Here is a 13,149-nt window from a genome sequence, read left to right on the forward strand (position 1 = left end):
TTTAACAAAAGTATTTTAAGTTCTAAAATAGAAATTATTAAAAAAAATAAAAAATGACATTCTATTATCTATTTAAGCAATTTTGAATCATAATTTTTAATGTAAAAAAAAAATTTTAACTTTAATTTATAAAGTTATCTTTAATTCGTAACAAATCTTAATAAAAATTAATTTCAACATTACTGCATCATGTTAACTCTTAACATCATTTTTTAACTTTCTTAATTCACCCACATTTTTGAATCCATATTTCAGGGTGCCAATTTAAAAAAAATCACCTACAAATTTAATAATCTTTGTTTTTATTAAGTTGAACTAAATTCAAATATTAAGGCAGTATACATCTAATGACACAATATAATGTTAATACGCTTTAACATGTATTATGAATACTTCTTTCATTTCTTAATGATATTGCAGCCATAAGGTATCATCAAAAATATAAAACAGCAATTATTAAAATAACTATAACTGGACTGGGAAACATTTACAACTAAATATACCAACTTATAGCAGCATTAGGGCTAAATGAATGCAAGTGGTACAAATGTGGACGTATCTTTACAAGTGTATAGTAACCATACGTTTTAAATGGCTAAGAAAATTAGCACTATCCATTTTTTTTTTTTTTAATTAAAGAGACTGAATTCCAATTAAAAAAAAATATTTTATTTACACACTCAATCAAGTAAACTAGTAGTAACTACATTTTTTAATCTATAAGCCCCTGAAAAGTTAGATGCTAGTAAGAAAAAAAGTATCACATGGTTTTAGTGAGATATATTTATTTAACCCACTGGTCTCTTTCTGGTTTGTGTGTATTCTAAGAACAATTCAGCAGAAAAAAAGATTAATGTATGAAGTTAAAGTTACATCTATAACATTACTTCACCAGATTCAAGACCTTAACATAACAGTATTTCTGCACTGATGGACCTTTGTCGAACTTCTGGACATGGACTTTGTCGAACAGACGGTACTTACTTGGTCCTAAGTCCAGGATAGGCTGAAAATGTTTCACTTGAATGAAACTGAACATTGTTATGCAGAAAACAATACCCCTTTGTTGTACTGCTGTTCTGGATTGATTTCATAACTTTTTAAGTAGGGTTCAACTTAAAAGAGGTCCCATCACCTAGTTTAGTCTACAAATAATAATTTACTGGCAAACACTTACATAATAATTTACAGGTGTTTAAATGTCCATCCACTTCTATGCACTTGTCAACACGTTTAACTGTGTTCCAGGCTACTATTGTAAGCTGTATCCCATCTATTTCCTGAATGGAATTTTTAATGTCTGTCTTTCGTTCAATTCTTGCAGGGTGTGTGGACTGCTCCTATAAAAAACTTGATTTTTTATAGGATCTTTCTTACTGCTCCATTAAAAAAATCTTGTAACATCTCTGTAATAGAATGAGTTGTACAGCAAGTGGTGCTGTCTTGTTGCAACTGGCTGTTACGCTTTTCCTCTTGCAGCAAGGCTATGAACTGTAGGATCATTTTTTGGTAGACAGCATCATCCAAGTTTTTTAAAAAAACAAGGGTCCTATTATTTGTCACCTTGATATCGCATACTATACATCTACTTTTTGTGGATGTAGGGGAGAATCAAAGAAATCTGTGCAGGTTTTCATTACCCCTGGTTCAATAGTTCAGACTACTTTCTTCATCTGTGAAAAACACTATTTAAAATGCCAATGTTGCCTCTAATGAAATTCTTGAACCACTGACAGTAGTAAATCCTTTTGAATGGCATTAGTTAGCTTATGAAACACCTGTATTCCATGAATGTTATCAAAACATGTGATGTTCAAACTGACTGTGTTGGGCACGTTTCTGGTCTAACTCTGAACCCGTTTCGTGTAATTTTTCAACTAAATTCTGAGTAACACTTTTCACTGGTGCTTCCTTTTCAAATTTCTTAGCAAGTTTTTCCTACAAGTGTTCAATGTGAGCACATTTCATCACCCTGCATAATTCAACTGATGAGTTTATTTCATCATTTAACCAGTATATCTGGAGTAATATAATAAAAAGAACTATAAAAATGAAAAATATGACTGCCTGAAAAAACTGAACTAAAAAAAAAGAAAACGAGGTATGAAAATAAAGGATTAAATATCATTATGCAGCAGTATTCAATAAAATAATGGGTGACCAATCAATCGACAGTTTTAATTTGTTTAAATATATTTTTCATGTTGTAGAAATAGCAGGCATTTAAGGATGTGTAATGATTAAGATCTTACCAGGTCTTATATTGATAAGAAAATTTTTTCCTTCAATGAAAATATTTAAATGCAGTCTGGGGAGGGGGCTCTGAATAATAATTATTTTATATTAAAGAACCCTCTGCTATATAAATATAAAATACAAGCTATTATATTTATAGCTTCCATATTAAAGAACCCCCTGCTATATAAATAGATATATTAATTTATATTTAAGAGATCAACCCTAACTACTGAATAATTGAAATAGGATTTCATTACACAAATAGAAGTGGTTTTGTGAACTTGATTCGCATCATCAGCTGCATACAAAAAAACATCATAAACTTGCAATCCATGAAAACATACCACTTATTCGCTTATAATTTGTGATAAGTTAAAAATATTTTAAACAAATTAAATTTAACTTATCATACTTTGAAGTCTTATAAAAAAATTTTAAAACTTTTAATTAAATTAAACATTTTTTAAAATTATAATCAAAACAAGAGACAAAAAACAAAAAATTGTTTAAAATTATAAAAATTTATCAATTAAGTTAAAATTAAAATGTAAAAATATAATTAAAACAAAGATAAAAATTAAAACTTTTAAAGTAAAAACAAAAACTTAAGCAAAGAAAAATCATGTGCCAGTTGTTTCACTGAATTTACCCTACTGACTATATTGACAGATCAAATACTGCAGCCTTTATACTACTGTCATCCTTGTATTCTGTTTGAAGGTTGATCATATTATTCTTATGTTTATATATACAATACCTTTCTAAAATGTCAAAACCGAAATCCTGTTAATCCTATCCATATTGCATTTTTTAATTCCTAATATTTTTAAGTTTGTCTGAATATCTGATATTGTGTGTTTATTTTTAATAAAATGATCCGATACATTCAAAAAACCCAGTTTACTTTTTTTATAACTTCTAAAATGTTTTATAAATCTAGCTTTAAAAGATATAGTGATCTTACCAATATAAATAAATATTGCCACAATCATTACATACAATTTTATAAATACCATTCAAATTCTATATATCAGAAGTATTATTACGTATATTACTTATTAAATGTTTTATTATGTGGTTATTCGTTTTGTATGCAGGTTTGAACTTATTATTATCACAAACCTTTGTTTACATTACAAAGGTTTGGTTTTAGGTCCAGTACATATACCAATATGTACTGGACCTAAAAGGTAACAAGGAGGCACCGTATGCAAGGCATGTGTGCTCCAAGGTGCCAGGAGCACATGCCAGACTGATGAAAGGAAACTTACATTCAGACCTTTTACTGAAGGACGTGATGCAAATAAACATAATAGGAAAACATAAGAAAACAAGGAAGCAGGGTCTGCATCCGCGTATGTCCTACTGGTAGCAGGTGATGAAGACCAGAGGACAAAGCACATGGTGGACGGGCTGAACAAGCTTTGGAAGGCAGAAAAAAGGTAGATTGGAATAGTGGCAGCCAATGAAGACATAGGCCGTACTAACAAGAAAAGTGACAGAATACTGGTGTGTCCGGTGGGGACTTAAAGCTCCGTTATACCTGTTTGGTAAAGGAGCAAGTAAACGAGAGGGACTCCACTGGGCCCAAAGACGGTCATGGTGACAATGAGAAACGAGGGTGCCACCTATGCACACCCTCCTGAAGGATGTTAAGAGGTGTGTAGGGAATGACCTGGCAGAAGATATCCTTTCAGTGCGAAAGGGACCAAGAGAAAAGGTGAAAGTTACGCTGAAAGAAAACAGTGAGGGAAGAACCACACTGAAATCAAGGGGTGGGTCACAGATCCAAGGACTGGTGGTGATGGACAGGTCAAAAGGGGAGAGAATGGTGTCAGTCCATATCAAAGATCTCGACCTAGAAACCATGAAGGAAGAATTGACTGAGGCGGTAAAAAAGGAAGTTGGAACTGATGAAGAAATACGTGTTACCTCACTGCGCCCTGCATTCGGCAGCATGAAGAATGCCATGATGGTCCTGGCCCAGAAACATGCAGGAAGGTTGACATAGAAAAGGAGGCTACTTGTTGGCACTCATGTTGAGTGGAGCCGAGGAGGGAAGTAGAATCATGCTATAGATGTTGGGAGCCAGGCCACAAGGCTGTAGAATGCAGAGGCCCCAACAGGTCATGTAATTGCTACAACTGTGGAGCCTTAGGTCACTTCAGAGAAGAATCTAAGGAACCCACCAGATGTGTATCTTGCAGGAAAGAAGGAGAAAGAATTGGAAGCTTCAGTTGTAACAAATTACGTCAGAAATGAGAATATTACAAATTAACCTAAACAGATGTTGGGTGGCCCATGGATGAATCACTGATAGAAAAGGAGACATGGCCATCTATGACATAATTGGGAGATATGCGAAAATAAAAGTAGAGAGAGGAGAGGGAAGACTACTGTTGAAAACAAGCAAGTGTCAGTGTGTGTGGACAAACTCTTGGTGGTGGTTGGTTCTCTCCCACTAACTTGCATTAATGATGGAGGGGATCCAACATTTATAGGAAGGGGCAGAGGATTGGTGGTGGATGTAACCTTTGTGTCTGAAGGCACGGTGAGGAGAGTGGTAGAATGGCAGGTCCTATTCACGGACTTCGCCAGTGATCATTGTGGTATCAGCTTCCAGATGGAGTGGGGAAATGTGGATCAAGAGGAAATCCAGACTATCTGGGGCCCAATGAAGCACAGGTGTAAAGGAAAGTGGAAGCACGAGCTGCTAGATTTGAGCAGAACCCACTGGACGAGCTGGAGGTACTCATGCGGACCTCAAAGAAGAATCCAACAGCGTAGCTCCTGTTAGGGGTTTAAGAAGGAGAAGGGCCTACTGGTGGACAACGAGGATTGCTGAACTAAGAGGGGAAGTCATGAGTGCACAAAGAAGACCAAAGGAGACATGGGGAAGATGATCTGATGCTAGTAGAAGAACAAAAGGCAGCCAGGAAAAGGCTCACAGCAGAAATCAAGGAGCAAAAAAGGGAAGCTTGGAGGAAGCTTTGGGCTGAAATAGACAATAACCCTTGGGGGCAGACATACCAGATTGTGACGGAGACGCCTGTCTACTCTCACAGAAGACCAAGTGAGGGGAGTCGTACGTGAGCTTTTCCCAGCACAACATCATCAGTGAGAAAGAATAGAGCTGGGGCAATCAAGGCGCTTCAAGGTGGGTGAAACCATGCTGGCAACAAGAGAGATAAATGTTAAAACGAGTTCAGAATCGGATGGTGTTCCGGCGCTGGTCATGAAAAAACTAATGGAAAGCCACCCTTGGCCAGTTTTGGAAGCAATAAATATTGCGGTACAGGATGGTCAATTCCTGGAATGCTGGAAGGAGGCCAGATTGGTCTTACTCCCAAAGGCAGAGATGCAAATGGGAATACCTGGAGGATACTGCCCATTGTGCCTGCTTAGCACAATGGGAAAGGTATTTGCCTCTTGGCAGGAAGGCTCTCAGACAAGAAAAGAAAGGGAGACCTCTCACAGAATCAGTTCAGGTTCAGGAATGAGAGGTCTACTATAGATGCAGTAGAGAGGGTGGTCTCCTGGCCAAATCAGAAGGCAGCAGGCACCTGGCGCTGGAGGAGAATACGGTGGTGGTACTGCTTTATGTAAAGAACTCTTTCAATAACGTTCCTTGTTCAGCTGTCATGGAAGAACTGGAATGGAGGGAAATAAGCCTATACATAAGAGCGTTGGTTAACGACTATTTAAATAACCGGAGAGTAAAGGCGACGTCAGAAGGAGGCGTGGGCTGCGACTTCTATATTCATGGGGAGGGGGGTGCCGCAGGGTTACAACATTTTTGTCATCCCTTGCCGAAAGGTTGGTCATATCAAAAATTGTTTCAGACAAAAGTTTTAGGTAATGTTTAAAGGATTAACAATCACTTTAAACAAATTTGATACTGTGCCTATTAAGGAAGATATGTTTTTTTTTGTCTTCGAAACCCCATTTTTTCCACCCCCCTAGACCAATGTTTGATGATACCAAAAAACTTTACTTATATAAGTATTACGCCCTTATCCAAAGAATAGTAGAAACTTTAAATGAATTTGATATTTTATTTAATAAGAAAGTTATAGCAATATTTTGTTTTTTTCAAAAAAGCCTCCCCTATTTCCACCCTCATGGTCTGATTTTGCCCATTAATGAACTCGAGCAAGATTTTGAGTCATTATATTTTATGTATCAATTTGAAAGTGATTTGTGAAAAATTACAGCGGTTATCATCGCCACAAGAAAGTGAAATATATATGTGTATATAAACTTTTGAACTGACAGTGGTTCTGGGATCTGGGGGATGTGAACACAAAAAAAATGTTGAAATTTTCCAGAAGACGAATCCTGACACCCATTACAATAGGTACCTTTCTTATGAATTCAATATATTCAATAGTTAAGGAATTAGTTAGTAGATATTACTAATATACGTTTTCCCTGAAAAACAGCACTTTCTAAAAAATATATTTAAAGAAAGCTTTTGAACAACAAAAAAGTAGTTATAAATCACGCAAGCAACATTCCAAAGACAAGCATGGTTTTTTTTAAATAATATAAATTTAAAATATTAATTTTCATGACCATGGGGATTAAAGAGATATCTTTTTTATTTCCCAATCGCCAATTGATGCTTTTTTAAACGAACCCTTGTTAAATTAGTAAATAAATATAAATATTTTAAAAGAAGACAAGAATTAATATTAAAAAAAGTGCAACTGGAGCATTACCTGGTAGATAATGCATTCTTTAAAACTAATGAATATTAGCATCTCAGGTGAGCATTATTATCAGTTTTATATACAAAAATTTGTACTAAATTTTATTTCCTTTTATTTTTTTTCAAATGTATCTTTTATTAATATATAAATGACAGCTTAATTGGGGAAGCACTACAATGAGAATTATCATTATTTAAGCGCTGAAAATAATCAAACATTAATTCAAGAACTCCAGAAACAAATACAAGATAGGTAACAGAATTAATTTAAGCCTGCTACTATGAATGTTAAATCAAGTTAGGCATTATGGTACGCAAGAATTTTTTTAAAATCACAGTAGGGCCTATAATATTTTGTGATATCATTTTATTTATATAATTAAAACTTTATAAAAGTACATGAAAATATCTTAGGAAATTTTCAATTGTATGAAAAATTCTCAGGCTGATCCGTCACTGGGAATCATGATCCAAACCTAACAACAGCATCTGGATGAAAGGGTAATATGCAACTACACTGCTATGAGGTTGGAAAATTACAAAATATTTAGATAATATCACTAGTTGTAAAACAAAAATAAAGTTCTAGTTTAAAAACATTGATGGGTTAAGTTTACATTTTAAACAAAAGTTGAGTTTTAATGAATTTTTAAAAATTAATAATTTATTAATTATCAGCTAAAAACTGTAAATATCAACACAAATACTACTGTAGTTTGTTTCATTACACTCAATCTTTGGACAAGTTTTCTTAAAGGAAATAAGTATATAAATGAATCATTTGTTACATTACTTATTTGTTACTATCACTTGTTACATTATCCTAAATTTTACCCAGTACTCTTCTTAACTGGTTTGATGGACTGCATTCATTATTATCATAAGCTAGTATTTTACGCTAAGTATATAAATTGATACCACTGATTAAGTCCTCTTTTAACATCCTAATTAACATCTTTTAGTTCTCTCTCAATCACACATTCTGTCTCTCTCTCTCTTAGTGTGTATGTGTGTGTACGTGCATGTGTGTATGTGTGAGGATCTAAATTTACAATTATAGATATTTACTTGTATAATTTTTCATTATAGCATCTATTAGTTAGGTATCTTATATTAAAACACTGCTACATTTAATTTGTGATTTAAAACAAATAAGTGATGAGTGAAAAAGAAAAGGATACTACTATTTCAAATGAATTCATTAGATTGATAATGGGCAGTTTTAAAAAAATATTGCAAATGACAGTGGCAGGTCTTCTCAAACTGGATGAAATCAAAAAGTAAACTGATTATTTAATCAACAAAAATTTGTGATTTCTTGAAAAAATTCTTAGGATTTTATAATAAAATATAAAATAATAGGAATTTAAATAATTCATAATTTTATGAATTATCATAAAATAGCTCAGCAGCTGCTCTTGCCCTGATATAGTATGATAAGATCCTTTATCATTGAGAAAATGCTGATATTTTAACACTAACAATCAGATCGCATTAATAATATGATATCTAAATTCCTTACAAAAGTAAATAAACTTTTTAGACTTGAATTGGGTTCTGCAGAACCGTAGCAGCTAATTGACATAACGTACTACTCTACTGATACAGAGAGGATTATCTCAATGTATATTTCTGAATGATACCAAGCCAAACTATTGCTGCGCTTTTACATTATGCATGAGGCTACAAACTGTATATAAACATGCCATACTGAAACTTACTGCAGACATGGATGGCAGTTTTAGGTAGCAGTATTTACCTTTATAATTACAAAGTAGGGTATTACACCTCTCATTTACATTTCATAAGCATACATACAGCCACAAAATAATCTATCAGAACATAAAATCAAAAATATTTAGTTCACTCACCACACAAAACGCCAGAGTAAGCAATTAAAAAAAATTGTAACAGTAAAAGTTACACCATGAAGGAGTAAACAAAACTTTCAGTTAGATCCCAAGAATGGAAGTATAGATGCAACCTGATTATTAGCCTATAAACATTTTCCGACACTGATCAATCACAGTAACAGTACGAAAATTTTTATATTACAAATTTCATTAATTAATAGATGTAAGTCAAATTTTAAGTTAAGATATCAAAAAGCAATATTAACCAGTTTGAAACACAAGTTAGTAATAAGTATCACATTTTTAAATGCGTTAATCGAATGCAGCTATTAAAATGTAGATTATTACCATTAGTATGCACGAATACCCTGATGCAACAGGATGAAGGCGGTACCTTTAAAACAATTGTTACTTCAGATTATTTATGAACACTACACACTTACTAAATATAATCAAAAACATTATTGAAAATGCTTACTTCTCTGTGCAGTGAATGAAAAGCGCTATATCTTTTGTCTATTTTATGATGAACACAGTCCGAGAGTACTTCCACAGTATAAACATAGTGTGGTTTTGAATCTTCAACTAATCTATACGATATATAAATTTCGTTCATACTTAGGTAGTGGTAGTACACTTAAACACTGATTACTCTATTTACAGTAATCTTTTCTGAAAACAAGCATAATTTATTCACTGAATAAATATTTTTTTTGGATTATACAATTCAAAAAAAGGAACAAAAAGGCACATGACAACCACACCTCCCTCGATCTTTCATTCGACGAACGAACACAGTAAACAAAATAACCGTTTTAACAGACTGTGTGGTAAATAATTTAAGCAATTAGCACGTCTAGCGGCGGATTTGAATTAAATTTTTGTCCTTGACGTTTTTAATGTTTACAAAAATTAAAAAGTCGCTATGAAAAATACTGACCAATATGAAAAAATATACTTAGATTATTTTATTTTATTTTATAATGATGTATATGTTATACACTACGATAAACTCGACTGAACATAACCAATAAATCGTTAACTGTTTTGACTTTGGAGCCAACATAACCTGAAATGGAATAAGATAAAAACTTTGTTTGGAAATAAAATGGTTTACTTAAATTCTTACACATATCAGAAAATATCATTGTACTATAACAATATAAATCCAAGCTCTATGCTCGTATATTACTTTCGAAATGTGTCTTTTACCGGCTTACTCTCAACCTATGTTTGCCTCTGCCCACATCGCTTGAAATAGAATAATACGTTTTTATAAAACAATCCTTGTGTATTCTTTTATTTCAGATAAAATGTATTTATAAGTGCTTGGTATTAAATACAGATTTATCTCTTAAGCAGGCCAAAACAGTTATTAAACTACATAATATTTTGTTGAAAATCAAACTTATGACCTTCAATTAATCCTATAATTATGTTACATACTTGAAATCTAGATTTCTTTGCATCTTATGTTAAGGGACATGTATAAAAGAATTCATGTTTTTAATAACTAATCCTCTGGTACATAAAATAAAGTACAGTTGATATTAAAACAAGCTAACAAAAAAGTTACTGCTTACCTAATTTTGGCTTAAAATGATATATGTAATGAAAGGATTTTCAAGGTCCAGTTTTTACCAATAAATATACATTAATAACTCGGCTATACTTTAAACACGTAGTTTACATTAGTTAATAAAATAAAATAGAAAACCAGCAGTTTGGCAAATTAAATTTTATATAAATTTGATGACGTTAGCTATGGTCTATCTCATAATAGACCACTAAATTTTTGTTTGTTTGTTTTTCAATACTATATATTGTTGTTTCTAATGTAATTACTTTTATTTTCAAAATACTACATGTTAATGATATCATTACTTGTAATATGATTTATTTTTCAATATAAAAAGATGTATTTTTAAAATTTTAATAAGTTTTCCTTGCTATGGTCATTATCAGTAGTAGACAATAAAAATTAGTAAGACTTTTGAAAATGTATGTAAACAATTTTATTAAATTACACTTTAGTTGTTAGTATTCTATCTTACTTCACATCATTCTACTTTTAAGAGGCTACTTTTTTTTTGCTGTGGAATAATCAGGTTGCAAGGGGTGCAGATTATTACAATAATACATCATAGAACCTTTTTTTGAAAATTACTATTGAAATGAAATTTACCTTTATGTTAAATGCAGCAGGTGTTGTCACTTTGTTCTAGGCATAATTCAACTCTTACAGCCATGTTATGTACACAAGTTGTTAAGTGTTGGCAGTTTAAGTAGAGATGGCTATTTTATATATTTTTTGTATTCTTTATATACAGCTTCTCAGAACATACGTCACAAGGTTACCTGTCAGGAAGTTATATAAGTGAATTCTCTTTAAACATTCAATATTTCATTTATAACAAGTTTTCAAATGAACAGTCATATTATCTCAGAGTAATAGAATTGGGCATGATGTTTTCAAGTACATGGAGTCCACAGTTCATCACCTTAAAACTTCTATCTAAACACAAGTTAAATCAGAATATGGTTGTTCATGAATAATGTGCAGTTTATCTTACTCAACAAATAAAGAGTTAATATAGCTAGACAGACAAAACCTAGACTTGCCTATGGAAATAATTTTATTTAATACTTATTTCTTTTTTCTTAGTGAATTTTTAAATTACAATAGTACAACTTCTTAGCTGATTATTGGACATTAATGAGAATTGTTGAAATACTAAGTAACTGGAATCTTGGAAAGTTTACATGCCTCCCATTCAAAACAGTAGCTTAATCACTTCTTAGTGCACAAGATACGTTGCTAGTATTCTAAAATTTATGAATTAAATATTATATCTGTCATGTGTCACCTATATGTAAAATCCATGTGACTTAATAAAATATTTTATAATCTAAGAACAAAATTGTTTAGTAATAGTTTATTACAATTTCAAGGATTATGAACTGTATAAAAATTGTGTTTATTTGTAAATTTATGATTGGTATAATTTTTAGAAATAAATAAATGTTCATGTAAAACCTCTCTGAGTTTTTCTTGAACTAAATTTAACTGTTTATTACAAGATTTAACAACATTCTCCACTATAAATGTAAGTTCTTCAATTGTTAACACATTGACATATTCTTCACACACATATCTAACATGTAAGCTGTACAAGAAAAAAAGTAGTACACAGGAGGGGTTGTTCTCAAGATCAATGAACAGCACACGTAGTGTTGAAACATTTTTTGAATGTTTCACACAAAAGAATTTGCCAATCTTCATGGTAGAGTGGTAGCAGTGTCTTGACCTTTCATCCAGGGTCCTGGGTTTGAATCCCAGTCAGGCATGGCATTTTCATACAAAATTCCATATTCCCACAAAAGTTTCTCAGTGGTGAATTAATTCACCATTACAAAAAAAATTGAAAATTTCATTTTCTTTCATTTGATCAATTCAACCTTTAAAATTTTACAGAATATATTTTTTTTTTAATAAAATATACAAAAAGGTGTGTGTGTGTATATATATATATATATACACACACACAAAACTTTTGAGTATTCTCTGTTTCTGACAAGCAAACAGCATATACTTCTATATATAACAGTAGACTAGGCTTTTATTTCTTAACCAGATATAAAAATCAACAATTAGAAAACAAAATTAAAGAGTTTATAAACTGTCTTCATGAATTTTATAAAATAGAAATACAATGTTTTAACAAAAGTATTTTAAGTTCTAAAATAGAAATTATTAAAAAAAATAAAAAATGACATTCTACTATCTATTTAAGCAATTTTGAATCATAATTTTTAATGTAAAAAAAAAGGTTTAACTTTAATTTATAAAGTGATGTTTAATTCGTAACAAATCTTAAATAAAAATTAATTTCAACATTACTGCATCATGTTAACTCTAACATCATTTTTTAACTTTCTTAATTCACCCACATTTTTGAATCCATATTTCAGGGTGCCAATTTAAAAAAAATTACCTACAAATTTAATAATCTTTGTTTTTATTAAGTTGAACTAAATTCAAATATTAAGGCAGTATACATCTAATGACACAATATAATGTTAATACGCTTTAACATGTATTATGAATACTTCTTTCATTTCTTAATGATATTGCAGCCATAAGGTATCATCAAAAATATAAAACAGCAATTATCAAAATAACTATAACTGGACTGGGAAACATTTACAACTAAATATACCAACTTATAGCAGCATTAGGGCTAAATGAATGCAAGTGGTACAAATGTGGACGTACCTTTACAAGTGTATAGTAACCATACGTTTTAAATGGCTAAGAAAATTAGCACTATCCATTTTTTTTTTTTT

General features: G+C 31.6%; 1 long non-coding RNA gene across 6 annotated transcripts in view; it reads right to left on the minus strand.

Annotated features, from left to right (window-relative positions):
- LOC142330061 (uncharacterized) overlaps positions 1–11,327 on the minus strand; it is a 44,842-nt gene extending 33,515 nt beyond the window's left edge. Inside the window, exons 1-2 of one of the 6 annotated variants that reach the window (XR_012757666.1) lie at positions 10,988–11,327; positions 9,281–9,474 (exon numbers count right to left, since the gene is read on the minus strand). This is a non-coding gene — a long non-coding RNA (uncharacterized LOC142330061). Of the gene's footprint in view, positions 1–1,177; positions 1,354–8,820; positions 8,843–9,280; positions 9,475–10,987 lie in introns of those variants that run through there. The other 5 variants (XR_012757670.1, XR_012757665.1, XR_012757667.1 and 2 more) reach the window with 5 other exon arrangements.
- Positions 11,328–13,149: the final 1,822 nt, after the last annotated feature.

Source organism: Lycorma delicatula, chromosome 9, assembly GCF_047948215.1.
Source record: "Lycorma delicatula isolate Av1 chromosome 9, ASM4794821v1, whole genome shotgun sequence".
Classification (NCBI taxonomy): domain Eukaryota; kingdom Metazoa; phylum Arthropoda; class Insecta; order Hemiptera; family Fulgoridae; genus Lycorma; species Lycorma delicatula.